Source organism: Moschus berezovskii, chromosome 15 (assembly GCF_049115385.1).
Source record: "Moschus berezovskii isolate FMDL1 chromosome 15, NW_MosBer_1.0, whole genome shotgun sequence".
Taxonomy (NCBI): domain Eukaryota; kingdom Metazoa; phylum Chordata; class Mammalia; order Artiodactyla; family Moschidae; genus Moschus; species Moschus berezovskii.
Window position 1 is genome coordinate 31,344,588 of NC_142474.1, and position 19,704 is coordinate 31,364,291.

At 49.8% G+C, this 19,704-nt stretch overlaps 1 protein-coding gene across 1 annotated transcript in view; it reads left to right on the plus strand.

Annotated features, from left to right (window-relative positions):
- Positions 1 to 9,848, plus strand: part of STK35 (serine/threonine kinase 35) — a 44,424-nt gene extending 34,576 nt beyond the window's left edge. Inside the window, exon 4 of the mRNA XM_055432779.2 lies at positions 4,852 to 9,848. The gene's annotated coding sequence lies outside the window, so the exon portion shown is untranslated. The remainder of the gene's footprint in view (positions 1 to 4,851) is intronic.
- The last annotated feature ends 9,856 nt before the right edge of the window (positions 9,849 to 19,704 follow it).

Consider the following 19,704-nt stretch of genomic DNA (forward strand, 5'->3'; position numbering starts at 1 on the left):
ACCCCTCACAGCTGACCCCAGAGGGCAGATAGCTTCCCCGTTTGTTAGGAGGGAAAAAGAGGTTTGGATAATGTAAATAGCTAAGGTAAAAGTGCCGAGTTAAAGTGTAGCTGTGGCTCCCAGATAGTTTTCAATCCTGTGATTGATTGCCAGACTTACATGTTTTGAAGGACGGTAGAGTTTAAAAGCTGAGAAGTGGAGGTAGGAGATGGAAGACAACTTTTTAAACCACTCCCATTTACTTTTCATTATCGTTTCATCAAAGAAGTGACATTTTGACCAAAGTAGGAAGGCCATACCTTTAGGATAAAGGGTAATCGTCTATTTACCCGGCTTTTCCCAGTCTGTGAGCTGAGGACTAGGGGAGGGAGTTGGCTGTGTGAGCCCGTTCTGGCCCCAGCCCCATGGCTGCCTGCTCCCACCTCTGCTTTCCCCAGCTTTTGTTCTCCAGCCCGACGATGGCCTTAATGGGAGCAGTTTGGTTCCTCAGCCTCCTTGGACAAACCAGACAACTGCTTGGCTGGCAGAGAAACCTGCCAGCAGGCTGCTCACTGCCTGGCTGGCACCACATCCCCTTTGTGCTCTGGACCCCAGACCCAGCAGAGGTGCTTCAGCCAAGCCTTCCACAAGCCTTTTCTGAGTGAATCTGTTTATAGGTGAAGGGATTCAATGGCTTTTAAACTCTACTTAAGCTCTTTTTGTCTCTCTAGGGAGGGATTTTACATGTAATAAAAGCAGGAGCTTTGGAGCAGGACAGACCTAGGTTCAACCCTTTTCTCTGCCACTTATTAGACATGCAGATCTTCTCTCTGAACTTTCATTTCCTTGTCTCTGAAATTGGGGCCACAAAGCTCCTACGTAGTATGGTGGTTGAGGGAGAGGAGGCAGTGGATGTAAAACATGTGTGTCCAGTGGGTGGAAAGCAGTGTAAGAGGGTTGGCAACCTTACTAAGTTGTTACCTACGAAAGTGGCCTACATTTATATGTCGTAGAACATGCCTGGTGCATAATCAGTGCTGACCAAGTGATTGCTGTTACGATCATTACAGAAAAATGAGGAAGTCGGATGTGCTGAGGGAACTTAGTTCTAGAGCTAACATAAAAAAAGGAAGAATTTGCCATCACCTTCCTGGGCACCTTCCCCACTGGAGACAGCTCAAATACAGACTGTTAGAGCCACTGACGGAGCCGGCTTGGGAAGCACTAAACGGAGGCTCGCAGTAGAAAGGCTCTGGGCTATGAGGCTGGAGAAGAGGGGCTGAGGGCTGGTCCTGCTGCTCTGCTGTGGGGCAGGTGGCTCCATCTCTGGGTCTGTTCCCTTGTTAACTCCTCACAGGTGAGCTCATCAGGCAGGTGGGAGACGGGAGTGCACTGCCAATGGCCCCTCACCTGCAGGCCAACCACGTCACCAGTTTTCACTGTGCTCAGAGGGATGGCTTCGCCTACTTGGAGGGCTCTACTATGGTCAGAAGTCAGTGTTCCAATTGAAACGGACAAGGCAAGCTGTGACTGATGCCGACAATCAGGCAGTCAGGCTGCAGTCCAGGCAGTCGGGGAGCGGAGATGTGGCCCCTGCTCGGAGGAATGCCGAGGGCCCACTGTTCCGGGAGGGCCTGCTGCTGCTTTACCTCAAACCACGTGGTCTGAGCCCTTCCTACTCAAGGCTGTAGGAAACCCCACCTCCACCCCCACCCCTGCTCTCTTCCAGGGAGGTTGCAGCCATGGGCTCCCTGGGGAAGGTGCACCTTCTCTCATGGGAGATGGAGAATGCAAAGCCAGCGTTCTCTCTATGAAAGAAAGGGTCGTATTTTTCTTGTCCCTGCCCACTGGGCAGAAGCAGGCAGACCTGTGGATTGTCCTGAGATGTCCTGCCAGGAAGGCCAGTGCCAAAGCTGGAGGGAGTATGGAGGAGCCTGTGGGAAATGTCAGCCGTGTCCTGGCAAGGGACCCAGTGGTTACAGCAGTCATTACGCTGGTGTCTCCGGCACTCTCACAAAGTGCTGGGCACATGGTTTGACCTTCTTTAGGCACACTCTGTTCTGCTAGTTTATTATGTAAAAGAGACTTCTGGCTTCTGCATTTCCGTGCCGGCACTGCTTTTCAGCTGCCATGGGCCACCTTCCTGTTGTGACTGACAGTCATCCATCTGAGGTTGTCCTCAGCTTGGGTCCAGCCAGGGGAGGGAGGAAAGCAGTGTTGAAAAGGACATCACTGATTCCAAAGATTATGTCAGCATGACCATACCGCTTCCCAGGCCTTTCTTGAATCTCACAAGGACTTAATGTCTTAGATGGTGAAGTTCCCCCCAAGCCTTCCCTCCCCCCACCTTCTGGTTGCTCTGCTTCATCTACTGGAAGCAGCAGGGAGAAGGCACTCGGCCTGCTGAATGCAGCTAGAATTGGGGATGGCTGCAGGACCATCCCAGGATGTGCTCGTGATGACTATTTTTCTAAGTCAAAAACTGGCATACAAGGCCCACCAGTGGAGGTTTGTTGAGGGGGATTAATAGGCAGGGCAATAGAAGCAGCAGAAAAGAAGGCTGGGGCGAAGAGGTCCCAGCTTCTCCTTCCCAGATCAGGTACTTCTCCAGTGCCTTTATCATCCATTCTCGCTTGACTCCACACAGGGACCCCAGGTTACGCCTCCCCTGTGCAGTGGAGGAAGGGCCCCACAGTCTAGTCTCTCATCTGAAGATGTGGAAGATTCTCCACCATCCACTGTGTGTGGAGGAGCCCAGAGAAGAGCCTGGGTCTGGGCTCTGGGCTCCCTCACTACTCTAGGTACCTTTCCCAGGGACCTTTCTTATTTATCAAAGGACATGGTTTTTCCCATTAAAAAGTACAGTGTGACAGTGTGATGTGAACTCAGTATTAAAAATACAGAGAGAGAGGAGAAGAGGAAAATCCACCCATGACAAGTACATTTTGATGTATTTTCTTGCCAGATTTCTTATACTTGGAGGTTTTTGTTTTTTACACAGTTATGATCACACTGTATGTCACAGAACTTCATAGCCTTTTTTTTCCCCACTTAACCCATGGAAATGCTTCTGCCACACTTTGTTTAGAATGCCACACAGTTTTCTCATTTCCTCTGTAATGTATCATTGAGTAGATGGATCGTTTGCTTCAATCTCTCATTTTTGGATTTGCGGTTATTGCTTCAATTTAAATACTGCTTCTGTGGACATCTTTATTCATAAAGTCTTTTTCATATTTAGTATATTCAGTTAAACTAGATTTCCAGAAGTGAAATTATAGGGTCTAAATAACATTTGAAGCTCTGGAAACGTTGCCAAATTGCTTTCTAGAAGGCTTTGTCATACTCTTCCAGTGGCATGCATGTCCTTGCCATGGTTCACCCAGCTGGAGGCAGTTAGGATGGTTCGATGGCTCAGGACCATGACCTCTTAAGCCTGACACATTTGTAATTTCTGGTTGGGGACAAATGGCTGGGAGAGGATGGGCTCGTCAAGGAGTCGGGTCCTGCCGTAGGCCCGGTATTTCACAGTCATTATTCCACTCAAACCTCAAAAAAGAGCCCCCATTTCACAGAAGAGGAAAGGAAGGCTGACCTGGAGAAGTAAATTGTCCAATATCAGCATATCCTGCCGCCTCCAGTGAGGACTAGCCAGGCGTCTCCCAGGGACCTGAGGATTACAGTGTGCTCTGAGTGTACAGGTGTCAGGTAATGCAGGGAGAAGGTGGGGCTGGGACTGCACACCGTGTTGTCAGACTGCAGCAGCTCACGGAGCCTTGAAGCCAGCGGGGAATTCAAGCACTCTGGGTAAGGCTGGTCTGATTCAGTCATTCAGATAGGCATTTAGAAACTGATGAGACCATGGGTTGCCACCGAACACTACTGACCTGGGTGGCCCGCCTGCCAGGCTTAGGCTATGCTTAGCTCTGTTCAGGCTCAGACTGGGAAAGTAGGGCTGGGCAGGGTGGGGACCGCCCAGAGATAATCTCTGCAGGTTGTTGTATTCTAGGCCTCTACTAGAACAGGTTCCTGAAGCATAGGCCACTGGTCTTGCCATTCCCAGATAGCTAGTAACAGTACAGCTAAGCACTGTTGTAAGCTTTCCACATATTAGTTTATTTGGATCTTGTAATAACCTGTGATATGGTATAGTGACCAGACCAAAGAACCAAAGGACTCAGATTTGCTCACAGTCAAGTGGCAGAGCCTGTGGACTGGGCCGCAGTTCTGGCTCCAGCCTCCTTCCTAAGCACGGCAGTGTCCTGAGCACAGGGCCCAGTGGGTGGCTGGGAGACGAACACTGCTGCTGCCTGTAGGACTCTGGCCTTCCTTAATGACCTGGGCGGGTAGCCTAGCGCAGGTTCTCAGAGCCCTGAGACTCACTTTTCTTGACTCTGAAATGGGATGAGAGGGTTGCTGTGAACGCTCAGGGCAGCCTGATTAGTCACGGCAGGGTGGGGTGGGGGGATGAGGGCATCCTGGCTGCCACGGCTCGGGGACAGATGGCTAGGATCCTTTTCATCTTCTCTGGACAGGGTGGGGAAGCCAGGAGAGAGGGACTCAAATTTGTAGCCAGGACCTCACATATGGATTTCTAGCCGGAGCCTGCCCCTCAGGCAGTGAGGTGACCCGACGTGTGGTGCTTAGCCTGCATCACAGTTGATCTGGAAAGGTGGGGATAGCGTGTCCGGGACCTGGTGGCTGTAGTGAGGCTGGATTCACTCCTAAGAGTGAAACCAACTCCCCCGCCCCGCCCCTGTACGGCTCCTGAATTCATCCGGGTTGGGTGCTGGCACCGAGGGAGGCGTCTGGAGCTTGGCAGAGCCCACACCCACTGACCCACGCCCGCTCTCCCTGCCTTCTGTCTTTCAGGTTGGCCCTCGGGACCCGCAGTCTCATCGTTGTCTCGCACAGAATTCAGCAGAGGGCACAGGTGGTGGCTTGGCCGGTTGGTGATCTCGTGACAGCCGGGTCTCCAGCAATGTGAAGCTTTCGTTTGGGTTTTCCCCCTCCTCTTACTTTGGCTTTATTTTTTATTTTTTGTCCCCGCCCCCCCTTTTGTTTCTTTTAATTTAAACGAGTAAGACTTCAGAAGAGCAGGAAGTTATGCTGTGGACAGGCATCACTTTCTTTAAAGAAACTCAGTATGGACAAAGCATATGTATAAATTTCACTTTTAATTTTTATAAGGGGGTAGGGAGCTATTTTGTTTTTGTTCTTTATTTTCCCTGTCTTCTTTCTTTTATCCATCTCTTAGTTCTGTTTATAACACCTCGCTTCCCCAGAGAAGGCCTGCCCCTCCGTGGAGAGTTTGGGGACCTCTCCTGGATCAGGGGGCATGAGGACAAAAGGAGGCCTCTGTGTCGCCTCCCCACCAGGTGCAGGAACTGCTGGACTCCCTGGTGGGCTGCTCCTGGCTGGCCCTCGGGCCTTGGAGATGATCAGAGGCCAGGAACCACCTAGAAGGGGAAGACCAGAGCTTGGCCAGGAGAACTCAAGAAAGAAGATCCCTGTTTGGAGTTTGTCTTCTTTAAGCGGTTGGAAATCCAGAGTCACACCAGGACTTACAGAGGGAATCCTTTCCCTCTACTGCCCTTCATAACCAAGGGTTCTGACAGGGGAGGGCCAGGAGGTGACCATCTCTTACTCCTTGGTATGAGCAGCCAGCCCACCCCAGTTCGACAAGCCTACATTTCTGTCAGTGATCTTCCTCCCAGACGATGATTCCCTGGGGAAAAATGTCGTGCCAAACCTCTGCCTAGGATACAGCAGGGTCTTCAGCGGGCATCTGTCACTCCTGTGAAGTCAGCACCCACCACCTCCTGCCTCCAGGATCATCATTTTCCCAGATGTGCCCGCCAGATGTCTAGGGTGTCAGAGCCACCTGAGACCCAGTTGTGACCATTGCCATAAGAACAGGGTGTCCTAAACTGGCTATTACCTCCTCACAGGGCAGCGTGTGCCCTGTGAGCCAGGCCCCGTGCTGTTGTATATGGTGACAATGCCAAGCGTCATCTCCCTCCCTGTGGAGACTTACTGTTAGGTGCCCACCCTCATTGTAAATGTATCTGATGGGAAAGGATGGACCTGGCTGAGCGGGTGGACCGCAGTCATCAGGTGCCTGTGGGCTTGGTGGCCGTGACTCCCGACCCCACCTCCAGTGTCTGTCTGTGTAGCCTTTCTTCCACTCTCCCATCTACGCTCTCGCAGCCTCCCTCTTGCGCTTTTGAAGAGGCGTGTCCTTGCCCCTTGCCAGGAGGAGAGCTGTTCTTCTTGCCCCGTACCCAGAAGCCCCTTCGGCTGCTCCACAGGCTTCTCAGCCCAGAACTGCAAGGCACGGAAGGGAAAAGGAATTCTTCTTTTGTGTTTGTCTTTGTTGTTGCTCTCTCTAAACCAGCATAGAATGGATGGGGGAGATGTTGAGGGCATTTAAGTTGGTATGTGACCAAGGGGGGCTTCCCCCCAGAGCCACAGTCCTTCCACCCTGGGAGTCTGGAAGAGACCAGCACATCATCAGCCCAGGTTTGCAAACTCAGCAGTATGTTTGCTCACATTCTTTCCGCCTTTTCTCAAGGCTTCTTCCTCCTCCTGGGCAGATGGCTGGCTGTGGTTAGCAGGATCCGGCAAGGCGACAGGTGGCGACCAGGCCCCTCACTCCCCTCCCTCAGCTGAAATCCCTTGTCATCGCTTGTCTCTCTGACTTCTCAGGCCACCTGAGTAAATGCTGAGCTGCAGCTGGAAGAGCGCATCCCCTAATTGCAGTTGGTGCCCCTGCTCCGCTCCACCTCCCCGCCCTCCCTTGGGGGCAGCTGTCTGTCCACGAGCACATGGGGAAGCAGTCCCTGGACTCCGCATCCCCACCTCTCCCGGGCCACAGCCCACACTCTGAAATCCTAGTGAGGGTTCAAGTCTAACAGGATATTTACCTTTTGCTTGTCTTTCCCTTCCGCCCTCCCCAGGTGTCTTAGCTCTGAGTAAGGTCCCAGGTGGCCATACCTTTTGGGCGAGGTCGGTGGCCTCGGTCAGGTAGCAGCATCCGCGTACCTTTGTCTTGCAGGACTCCCAGCCCATCCTCGCTTGGTGGCAGGACCTCCTTCCCTAGCTCCTGAGGCCCAGCTTGTTAGCCCCAAGTGCCTGTCTCTCCCCCTCCCCCTCTCTCCACTTCATCTGCCTCGGGCACCCAGCAGCCAGTGGAAGGCAGCCCGAAGTCAAGGCTGGCTCTGCCTGGGTAGCTGCCTGTCCCTCCACCACTTTGCATCTCTTCTCGCTGGGGTCAGCCACCTGTCTCTTCCAGCCTTTTCACCTGGGTCTCGGGCCTGGCAGCTGCCCTGGGGCACATCATCTCAGCACCACCAATTTATTAGTCCTGTGCAAGTTGTAGAAATTTCCAGTCCTTAAAATAACAGTCGGTTAGTCTCCTGGGATCTGTGGAAAGGAGAGTCTTTGGAGGGAGGATCGAGCTTCATTCTCCCTCAGTGAGAGAAATCAACGAGACAGATCATAGTGCCTTATTCCATTGCCCTCCCCGCCAGACCGTCTGGCTCAGTACATGGCTTCTGTCTCCCTGTCCGTGTCCATCTGTCCCTTAAGCTCACTCCCACACACAGATCACGTGGGAGGATGGCTTCCCCGCGACCTCCCCATCCCTTCCTCAGAGCTGTAGCCAGCCATGTGTCCCCACCCACCACGGCACCACTAGCAGCTTCGCCAAGGACAGAGCCGTGCTGCAGACAGGTGTGCACTCTGCCCTCCTCCCCAGCAGGTCCCTGCCTCTTCCCTCCAGCCAGGAGGATGCACGTCTCTTTCTTCTACGCCTTCAAGGCCAGCTCCATCTGACCCCCTTCCTGGGCACGGGGACTAAGGCCACAGACCTTAGCCTCCTCTCATCCAGAGGCACTGGGTCAGGAGTGGAATTCTTTCCCCTAACCCGCTGTGTTTCGTGCCCCCATGGCTGCCTTTCTGAGGGAGTATATTCAATGTTTACTTAAGAAATACCCTGTTTACAGCTGGAGGAGAAACGTGCCCGTTGCTGGGTGGAGATTTGACTCTCTGTACGGCTCCTGGCCTCCTTTGTGGCACTGCCCGTGGTGACCCCAGAGCGAATGAAGGCAGGGGGCCAGGGCTGGGGCACAGGCCCCACAACCCCCTCTGCCCCTGACCCTGCGGTGCTAAGACCACTTGCCACCTTCCTCACAGCCTTCATTCCCCGCCTCTCATTCCCTTCCTCCGAGATCTCTCTCCTTAACATATCAGTTATTTCCTAGAAAACCAGTGTTTGGAGCAATAAGATTTTTTTTTTTTTGCTTGAGTCTTTTTCTGACAAAAGGAAAAGAGCAGACATTGTGGGAATCTTCTTTCTTTTTCTGCTGTTGCTGTTTACCTTTTAGAAGACAGATCTAACTTGGATGGATATCTGGGTTTCAGCCTCAGGGTATGGTTAGGAAGCTTGGAGAGGTAGGATCAGGCCTCCACCCCCTAACTCTCTGCTCCTGCCACCTAGGCTCCCAGCCCTGCCCACCAAGTGCGTGCCCACCTTTGCTCCTCTGTGCCGACCTCTCCCTGCCTGTCTTGGCTCTGCCTCCAAGTGGGGCTCTTAGGTTCTTGCCCTTCCCCATCCTGGGCCTGGGCAGGGGGCCCTGGAGTCTCCAAGACCTGGTGACCTGAGAAGGGCTGAGTTGTGCTGCCCCAGGCACCAGACCCCTGGCTTGGGGCTGAGGCGCAGCCTTCAGGACAGTGTGGGCCATTTCCGATCCTGCCCTGCCAGGCTTCGGTGGCCAGGCCACCTGTCTGGAGAGGAGGCGTTGGGAGTGGAGCACCAGGATGCGTCATGAGGTTGGCTGATGCCAGCTGCATAGTCGAGGGCTGAGTCCGCTGCCAGTGCCTCCCGGAGTCCCTGAGACTGGGGGGGTAGACAGGAAGGAGACCCCTGCATCTTTTTCCCTGAGAGGCTACAGGAGGAAGGGAGTCCATTTAGGGACATTTTAAAGAAGTCTTTGTTCTCCAGGTGCCTCTTTCCATCAGAGCAGGGGAGGATGTTGGAGTGATTTACATTCGTGTGGAGCCAGCTTGGGTGCGGGGGAGGTTTTAACCCAGGCACAAGGTTAGTTTCAAAGACTAGTTAATCTATTTTCTTTATTTTCTTTTTTTTGCACAGAAGCTGGTAATCTAGGACCTACGTGTGAACAACTTTATATATGAATATTTTTTGTACTTGGTTTACTTGGGTTGGTATGATACATTATATTTAAGTTCCTTGAACACTGTGGATCCCCCTAATGTGTATGAATGACTGAGGCTTTGTAAATTAAGGGACGTTTGTGTGAATAAAGTTATTTGATGGGGTCAAAGAAGCCATATGTGATTTGAAAAGGAGTGCTTTGTCGTTTTGTCATCTCCTATGCAGAGGCGACGAGTTGACTCACTGGAAAAGACTGTGATGCTGGGAAAGGTTGGGGGTGGGAGGAGAAGGGGACGACAGAGAATGAGATGGCTGGATGGCATCACCGACTCTGTGGACATGAGTTTGAGTGAACTCCGGGAGTTGGTGATGGCCAGGGAGGCCTGGCGTGCTGTGATTCATGGGGTTGCGGAGAGTCGGACACGACTGAGTGACTGAACTGAACTGTGCAGAGGAGCTTGTGTGGGTCCTGGTGGGTGAGCAGCAAGAGAAAAGGATGCTCGGCTCCTTGGTGAGAAAATGCCTGGTGGCCTTGGGTGGTCTTCCTCTCCACACCTGGGGCCGGAAGCCACACCAGGCTTGCTGTTCTCTCCCCGGGGGTCCGAGGCCTAGCCAGCTTTGCCAGCTGCCCAGACATCCAGAGGCCCTTCCTTCCAGCCCCAGCTCTATGCTTCCGTAAGTTCTGCCCCTCGGGACTTTCAGTGTAGAGATGAGAGGAGTCTCCCAACCCTGGCTACAAGGGGAAGAGGACTTTCTTGGAAAGCTCAGCCGGGAGGTGGCTGCTCAGAGGAGCAGGGCGGAACAGTCCTGTTGGGGTAGCACCCCTGTGCGGAGAGCATTGGTTGGCCTTGGAGGTTCTGGGGAAGGGAAGAATAGGCATACAGCCCATCATCGCCTTCTACCTGGCCAGCAACGAGCATGTTCCACGAAGAGTGAGGACTGGCATTAAAAGTCAGGTGCTTGGTTGCCTGCGTGTGTGCCTCTCTGCTGAGCAGAAAACTAAAGCCCAGAGAAATCCAGGCTGCGGGGTGAATGCTTGATGAGCAGGAAAAGCCACATGCCACGTGTTGGCTGAGACAGGTGTCAGCCGGGCTGCATGTCCCTTCCTCTGCACTGACAGTGGTGATAGCTACCTTCAGAGCAGCTGAGGGCTCCGTAAGAACATAGTCCTGGGCCCGGCATTTAGAAGGCTCTCAAAAAATGGTTCTGTAGTTTCCTTTTCCCAAAGAGACAGAGTTGGGATTCTCTGGGAGTCTGCTGAACTCCGGACCCTGACTCCTGGTACTGCACAGCGTTTGTAAAGCTTACAAATCTGGAAAGAATTGGTGTTTGACATGGGGCCCACCACTCAGACTTTTCCTGAGGAGATCTGGTGAGCCCAGGAGTCATAGAATTGCAGGAGGACAGAGTCAGGACTCTGGAATGTGGATTTAGAGGAAGAGATAAGATAGGCTCCCCGCCTAATCTGAAAGTGAGCGGGCTGCATTCCAGGCCCAAGCCTTGGTGTCCAGCAGCTGCTGGGGATGAAGCTTCTAGCAAAGGACACTTCTGTGCTTAACATGGAGCTTGAAGAAGAACAACCTACAAGCGTTCTGGGTTTTTTTGTTGTGTTTTTTTTTTAATTAGATAATTCACCCTTTTGAAGGGTACACGGCTGTGGTTTTTACTATATTCAGTTATGCAGCTATCACCTCTTAATTCCAGGACATTTTTATCACCGCAAAAAAGAAACCCATGCCCACCTGCTGTCATCCTTTCCCAAACACGCTCTTCACAGCATCCCCCCCCCCACACACACACACACACACGCGCGCGCACACCCCCTCCAGCCCGAGGCAACCACTGATCTGCCTTTGTGGATTTGCCTCTTTGGATATTCCATATAAATGCGATCACATAGTAGGTGGCCTTTTGTCTGGCTTCTTTCACTTCATAATGTTTTCAAGGCTCATGCCTGTTATTTGCATATACCAGGGTTTCCTTCCTCTTTATTGCTCAATAGTATTCCATTGTTTGGAAATACCACATTTTAGATTTTATCTGTCCACTCACCAACTGGTTGACGTTTGGATTGTTTCCAGTATCTTGGCTAAACACTTAATGCTACAATGAAGATTCGTGTACAAGTTTTTACATGGACCTGTGTTTTTAATGCTCTTGGGCACGTATCTGGCAGTAGACTGCATCCAATGGTAAGAGCACAGTCTTTGAGGATCTGCCAGACTGTTCTCCAAAAGGATATACCAACACAACACTAAATCAATTTTTTAAAAAAGAGGGTGCGCCATTTTACATTCCCACCAGTGATATCAGAGGGTTTCTCTTTCTCCACTTGCTTTCCCACATTTATTACTGTCTTTTTTGTGGTCATCCTCGTGGGTGTTAAGAGATGTCTACACCCCTATACCGCTAATGGCAGACAAGGGAGAATAGTGAATAGCTACTTTAGATTCCCATCTGGTCACTGCTCCAGCAGGCATGGGGGGCAGAGTTCAGAGAACACAAACTGGCTCTGCTGTTTGTTGGCTCCTTGACCCTGAGGCAGATGACCTTTCTGACTTGATTTTCTCATCTGCAAAGTAGTAAATATCCCCTTCATGTGAGAGTTGGCAAACCTGAAAGTTTTCATGGTGGGCACTCCAGAGCATTTCTTTCTCTACCCATCTCCCAGGCACTGTGGGTTCATTAGAACTGGGATTGAAGTGGAAGGGCTTTAGAGGCTCACTGTGTGTCGGGTGTGGGCATGAGTGATGAACCTGGGACACGGGGTCTCTGGAGGGGGGGATCTGGGTGCCCTTCACCCATGTAAGGAGAGGTCACACATCCAGGCCTGCACTGCCCATCCCCTCCTGCCCTGCTTCCACGTGTCCGTCCAATTCCAGCCTCTGGCTCAGTCATTCAGTGAATAGCTTCTCCAGCCACCAACTCGTTGCTTGTGAACTAAGTGGGGCCTGTGGGCCAGGAGCTCCACATCCAGGGGAGGAAGGACTCAGAAGACAGGTGCATCATGGCATGCCTGGCCTGAGACGGATGGACCTTCTTGGGCTATGGAATGGTTGTGGTGGAGACATACTGGGCGAGGTAAGGCTTGATGCCACGCTTGGTCCAACCTGCAGTCTGACCCGAGTCCCCAGCTCTCTCCAGGCCGCACTGCAGTCCCCAGCCCGCAGTGCCCTGACAGGCTGCAGTGGGCACAGCACCCAGCCTTTGTTAGCCTTTCAACTTGGAGAGTTGCAGCATTTTCCTGCTACCCAGGAGGTCTTTACATCATATCCCACCCTGAGGACCCAAAGGAGAGCTTGTGGCATTGAGACCCACTGCTCTATCCAGCCTTTGCATGGCAGATTTCCCTTTAAATCATCGAAATAGGTCATGGCACAAACCCTCTGAGCTCCCACTGTACTCGTGGGATCACCCAGACCCTCTCCTTGGCCTGTCAGACCCTTCTCCATCATCCTCCCTAGACCCTTTTGCTACCAGCACCCCTCAGGCTCTACTGTCTAGCCATCTCAGCCTCACTGCTCTCCTAGAGACACACACAGGACATTTCCATTTCAGGGCCTTTAACTTGCTGTTCCTGCTGCCTGGAAGGCGTCGCTTCATTGCTCTAGTTAGGACTCTGTTCATGCCCTTGAGAGAGCTCTCCTGGTCCCCTTATTTAAAGAAACACCCCATCACTATCTCAAGCCCTTTAACATGCTTTCTTTTTCCTTATAGAACTTAACCACTAGCAGAAAGTTTTATGTGTTATACACACGTGTATAATATACAAATGTGTGTGTGAATGTATATAAATACATTAAACAGGACCCAACATGGCCCATAGTTGGTGTTCACTACATGTTTATTAGGCTTCCCAGGTGGCACGAGTGGTAAAGAACCCAGTCCGCCAATGCAAGAAACAGACGTAAGTTCGATCCCTGGGTCAGGAAGATCCCTGGAGGAGGGCGTGGCAACCCACTCCAGTATTCTTGCCTGGAGAACCCATAGACAGAGGATCCTGGTGGGCTACAGTCCATCCAGAGTGGGACACGACTGAAGCAACTTAGCATGCACATGTTTATGAAATAGATGGATGAGGGCACATCGTACCTGCAGGAACATGGCCCCATGGGAGGAACCTGCTCAGGGGCCTGCAGGGCAGGGCAGGTCCCAGCACATGAACCAGGGCTCCTGGGCCTGGCCACCCTTGTGGCTTGGCCTGCAACTCCTGTCTGCTCCTGAGGTTTAGTCACAGTCCACCCATTCCCACCAGCACCTGAGAAGTAGGAAAAAAACAAGCTGTTTGAGAAGGAATCACCAGTTGTGGATGATGATACTAATTTAATCTTTAAGCTTTTTCTGTCAAAGGCCAAGAGGTAAGTACTTTAGGCTTTGCAGGCCCTGGGCCCTGTCGCTGCCACTCAGCTCCACCATGTTCCCACACAAGCAGCCACACACAGTATGTAATCAGGTGAGTGTGGCTCTGAATCAATCAGACTCTGGTCATAGACACTGAAATTTGGTTTTCACATGATTTTCACTACAGTGTCACAAAATATTATTTTTCTTCAGCTATTTAAAAATGTAAAACCGCATATCCAGAGCAGTCTACAGCTGGACCTGTGGTAGACTGCATGGCCTGGAACCGATGGGTCCAGCTCAGACTTGTGTCCCTGGGTCACGTGTTGTGTCCACAGGGGTGAGTGAGAGGTCATGTAGGGTGATGGGGAGAACCAGGCCCAGAAGCTCTGCTTCATCTCTAGCTAGTCTCTTGACTGCAGCTCTGGTTGTGGGGGAGGAAAAGACAGTGCAGGAAGATGGACATATGTTCTTAAATCTAGAAAAGTATGAAATACAATTGGAACAGGAGTCCAGAAACCTGCATCCACATCCAGCGTGGCCTCTTGCCAGCTGCAGGATGTGGCAAATTCTCTCCTCTCTGGGTTGAATAGTATGGTGGATTCTGGGGCCAAACAGAAACGTTAGGATAATCATTTTACCACTGACAGTCTTGTGACCATGATTTATCATTTTCTGAGCCTCTGTTTTCTCATCTGTAAAATGGCAATTGTATCATTACCCACTTCATAGATTTTTCTGAGGATTAATGATAGTGCATGTATATTCTATAGTATAGTGCCAGGCATGCAGTAAATTAGCCATAAATAATATATATTGATAATATTTTTTAAAGAGGAGAAACATCCTTTGAAAGTGAAGTTGCTCAGTCGTGTCCGACTCTTTGCGATTCCATGGACTGTAGCCCACCAGGCTCCTCTATCCATGGAATTTTCCAGGCAAGAGTACTGGAGTGGGTTGCCATTTCCTTCTCCAGGGGATCTTCCTGACCCATGGATCAAACCTGGGTCTCGTGCATTGCAGGCAGATGCTTTACCGCCTGAGCCACTAAGGTGCTTCTCAAAAAAAGGGAGGGGGCTCAAAGTTCAAATACCAGTAAGCAATACTCCCCTCCATGTCCTAATGCATCATAAAGGCTCTGAGAAGTCCTGTTTCTCAAGCTTCGCAGATCAGTGCTTCCACATCGAATGCCGATAACATCTCCTGACACCAGTGTTCTAGGAAAACGCTTTGAAGCCCACTTTGGGAGATGCTAAACAAGAGCATCTTTGCAGCTCTTAGATCCTAATTCCCTGTCCAGGGACTTTAGCCATCCCATCCTGTTTCACATGGGGCCAGAATCATTTCCCTCTTGCAAAAGACTCCAATAATTTCTTCTGCTTGGTCTACTGGTTCCTTGAGGGCAGATCAGAATATGAGGAATTTAATAACCATGGTCTGGGTACCCTGCCAAAATGCTGCAGGGTCCCAGCTCAGACACTCAAATGTGGTGAGAACACGGAGAGCAGTTCCCCCCGCCAGCAGACCAAAGCCACTGCCAAAGCCCTCAAATTCCTGCTCCCCATGTTGGCAAAGCCCTGCCGCCCTCCAGCTAGTGTTTACCCAGCTTGATGAGCATTTAGCGTTCTGCTGGGAGGCACCTGTAGTTAGTGGGGCCGCACACAGGCCCTGCCATGAGACCGGCTAGTTCAAACCAGCTGACTCTTAACTCCTTAAGGACTCAATTTCCCCATAAGTAAAATGGAGGTGACAGCTGCACCTGTGTCTCTGAGGTTTCAGTATGGCTGCCTAAACAGGAGACCCCAAAGAACAGCAGCTGAAACAAACATAACGGGGGATGTGCAGTCCAGGGCTATGGTGCTGATGATATGCAGTCATCAGGGTTCCCATCTCCTGTTGACTTCCTGCTGCAACACCTTCCTCAAGTAGCTTCCCAGTTAGGTTCATCTTTAAGGTCACTTCCCAGTCCAGGAAGCCGGCTGGAGCTTCAGGCATTGTCTCCTCATCCCAAGTGATAGCAGAGAGGAAGGGAGGAAAAGAGCGTGCCCTTCCTTCTCTGGAGGCTTCCCTGAAGTCCCATGTCACCACTTACATCTCCCTGACCAGGCAACTTAGCACAGGGTCACATCTGCTGCCAAGGAGGCTGGGACAAAAGGGTGGCAGTGGACCTGTCACTAAGGTTGAGGGAAGACTGGGTACTGAGTAGGCAAGTACTGAGGATGCCTCTGACTCATCTAATAAAGGTGAGGTATTATCATTATTGGTCTTCCCTGGTGGCTCAGATGGTAAAGAATTTGCCTGTAGTGCAGAAGACACAAGAGACATGGGTTCAGTCCCAGGGTGGGGAAGATCTTCTGGAGAAGCAAATGGCAACCCACTCCAGTATTCTTACCTGGAGAATTCCACAGACAGGGGAGCCTGGTGGGTTACAGTCCATGGGGTTGCAAAGAGTCAGACTGACTGGGCGACTAACCCACACACAAACACACACACTTATTATCATTATTAATAACAGTGCTGCAGATCTGGGCTCAAAAAGAAGAGAAAAAACAAATTAGCCAGAAGAGATACAGGGCACCTTATTCAGAGCTGGAAGAGTGGCCACCTGTGTGGTGCAATCTGGGGAACTACCCAGTGCTGGGTATTTAGTCAATAGTTATGTATCCACTGCTATTCTGGGACTGAGGTTAGAGAAGAGATGGCTGAAGAGGCAGTGTTTTATGATAATTAAGAGTGGGGTCTGAAGTACGCTTTCTGGGTAGAGTCCCAGGTCTGCCACTTCCTGTGTGATCCTGGGCAACTTACTTAACCTCTCTGAGCTTCATTGTCTTCACCTCTAATTTAGAGAATATAATAAACACCATCGCAAGATTATTCTGAGAGTTCAATGAATTAATACAAATAAAGTGCTTTGAACATAAAAAGCACTGGGATCTCTTGAGTGGGTCATGAAGCTCCTCGACACCTACTTGGCTTTCTTCCTGCTGCCTAGATCAGCTCATTCATTGAGCAGCCACTCTGCTGGGCACTGCAGATTCAAAGATGAAATCCATTTCAACCTGATTCCCTCATCACAGGGATGTTCCTGTGCCTCCAACTGTGCACCACGCTGACCGTCCTGAAGGTGTCTAGGCAGAGGTGTGGGGTCAGGTGAGGGGCACATAGAGGACATGTTCTGAGAACTTTGGTCCAAGCAAGATGGATCCGAGGGGCTAAGAGACTTGGGGTTGGCCCCATGGCCAGGTGGGATGCAGCCTGTCCATGTCTGTGTCTCATAGTTCTGGGCAGGCAGTCAGGCCTATGGACGGGACCCAGGGACAAGGTCACCCAATTCCAACACAGAAAAGTAGTCCTCTCTTTTCCTAGGTTATCAGATGAGCAGTAATCTGAGGACAAAAGGTGATCAGCCATGGATGCTGTGGAGCTGAGCTAGTTGCCTTCACCTCAGAGCCCTGCCAGTTTTCTTTTCTCAGGGCCCCAGACTCACTTCACAGGGCAGTTTCTATGACCATTTCCCTCCCCAGTCAGCTTTGGGGAGTGGTTAAAACAGTGAGCTCTGACCACCTTTGTCAGGTATTAATTAATTGCCTCTCAGTTCTAAATGTTCCTTCAATATGTGCTTTATGGTAAGCAACAGAATTCCTTTAAGCACTTCTCTTTTAAGGTGACCATGAATTTAAGCTCTCAGTAGAAGACTCTGGAGGGACACGACAGGAGGAAAAGTCTTCCTGTAATTCCCAGCTCAGGGCAGGAGGTGAATTCCAACTCCAGCCAAGGGCACAGAACGCGGTCCACATGTGACTGCAGCCTTGGCCCATTGATAACCTGTCCAGAATCCTCTTGAAACCACAGCCCCTTCATAGTCTGTGCCACTTGCCTCTGGCCTGGAGTTTACAGACCCAGTAGTGGCCCCTCCGCAAGCCTACGTACAGCCCAGGTGGTCTGAAGGCCACCTGCCCTGCTGGTGCCCAGTCTCCCACGGCCCATGACACTGTTGGCTAAAGGCCTGATGTCCACTCCAGTTCGATTCCTGGGTCAGGAAGATCTGCTGGAGAAGGGATAGGCTACCCACTCTAGTCTTCTTGGGCTTCCCTGGTGGCTCAGCTGGTAAAGAATCTGCCTGCAATGTAGAAACCTGGGTTCGATCCATGAGTTAGGAAGATCCCCTGGAGGAGGGAAAGGCTACCCACTCCAGTATTCTTGCCTGGAGAATTCCATGGACTGTATAGGCCATGGGGTCACAAAGAGTCAGACACGACTGAGCAACTTGACTTTTCCCTTCCCCCACATGTATCCACTCTGGAGTGATGCCTATGACTTGCTCAGAAATTTCAGACCAGCTCCAGCTGGCTGAATCATCAAACTTCTCTGCTCTGGTGACTGAACTACACCTTTTCCAACATGGTCTAAACACCATATAAGTTTGTCCTTCCTTGGGAATTTATGAAAAAATTACCACTAACATCATTCTTAATGGTAAAAGACAGAATGCTTTCCCTCTAAGATCAGAACAAGAAAGGATATCCACTCTTACCATTCAACACTGTACTGGAGTTTTTAGCCAGTGAAAAAAGGATCTTTAAAACTTTAAAAAAAAATAGTATAAGATTAGAAAGAAGTAAAACTCTTAATTAGCATGTGACATTTATATGAAAATCCAATGAAATCTAAAATTGAGTTTAGCAAAGTTCCAGGATACAAGATCAATATACAACAATCAATTGTATTTCTGTATACTAGCAATGAATAATTGAAAATTGAAATAGAAAAGTATGCCATCTACAGTATCATCAAAAAATATGAATGACTTAGGGAAAAAAAACACATGAAAGACTTGTACAGGGAACACTATAAAACATTGCCAAAAGAAATTAAAGAAAATCTACAAATGGAGAGATAAAGGTTGCTTTTCTTTATTTGTAGATTCTACATTTGCAGATTCCCATATTCTTTAAGTTCATTTGTGACCCCAAGTCAGTGATGCTGGTGCTGCTTCAGATTTGCAGGCTGCCCAGGCCAGCATGACACACTTGTTCCCAGCTGAGGTCAACAAGGTGATGCTCTGCCTTCTTGTTTCAGACCCTCAGCAAGTGTCCTTTTCACAGCCTATTTGATGCTATGTTTTCACATTTGTACTTTTTGTTGGAAATTTTAAAATGATCCCCCAAGCATAGTGGGGAAAGGCTGTCTGGTGCTTTTCTGTGCAAGAAGTCTGGGAGGTGCCTTTTTGCAAAAACTTGTTATGTCAGATAAACTTCATTCAGGCCTGAGTTATAATGCTGTTGGCTGTGAATTCATTGTTAATAAATCACAGAAGATATGACAACAGACATCTTTTAGCAGAAATACACATACAGCAAGTTTACTTGTTGATCAGTTGACAAAAATGTGATTAGACGCTCACAGGACCTAACCCTGTATTTCCCCTGGGAGCAATGGCTCAGATTCACCAATTTAGTGTTCATGGAGATTGTATGGACAATAACTACTGGGAATAAAGAGACTCAACTGTATTGGTTGGTACATGGGTCAGAGCACTCAATATTAAGATGGCAATTTCCCCCAAATTGATTTATATTCAAGGCAATTCCAATAAAAATCCCAGCAGAATTTTCTATAGAAACCGACAAGCTGATTTTAAAATTCATATGGAAATTCATATGGAAAGACATAAAATGGTCAAAAGAGATTTTACAAAAAACAAAGTTAGAAGGCTAACACTATCTGATTTCAAGAATTATTATGCAGCTACAGTAATCAGAACGGTATGGTACTGGCAAAAATATAGACATGTAGATATGTATAACAGAATAGAGTCCAAACATAGACCCACACATATTTGAACAACTGACAAGGTTATGAAGTCAGTGCCATGGAGAAAGGATAGCCTTTTAAACAAATGGTGCTGGAAGAACTGGATAAACATCAAAAACAAACAAAAAAAAAACTTCAATGTATGCCTCATACTATGTACAAAATTTAACTCGAAATGAATCATAACCTTAAAGGTGAAATGGGAAATGATAAAACTTCTGGAAGAAAACAGGAATATCTTTGTGATCTACAATAGGCTAGGGAAGTATCTCTTAAAAGACACGCCACCAACTATATACGGAATCTTGAGAAATGGTACTGATGAACCTATTTGCAGGACAGGAATGGAGACAGGGGGTGGCTGCTGTGGCTGACTGCCCTAAGTCCATGGA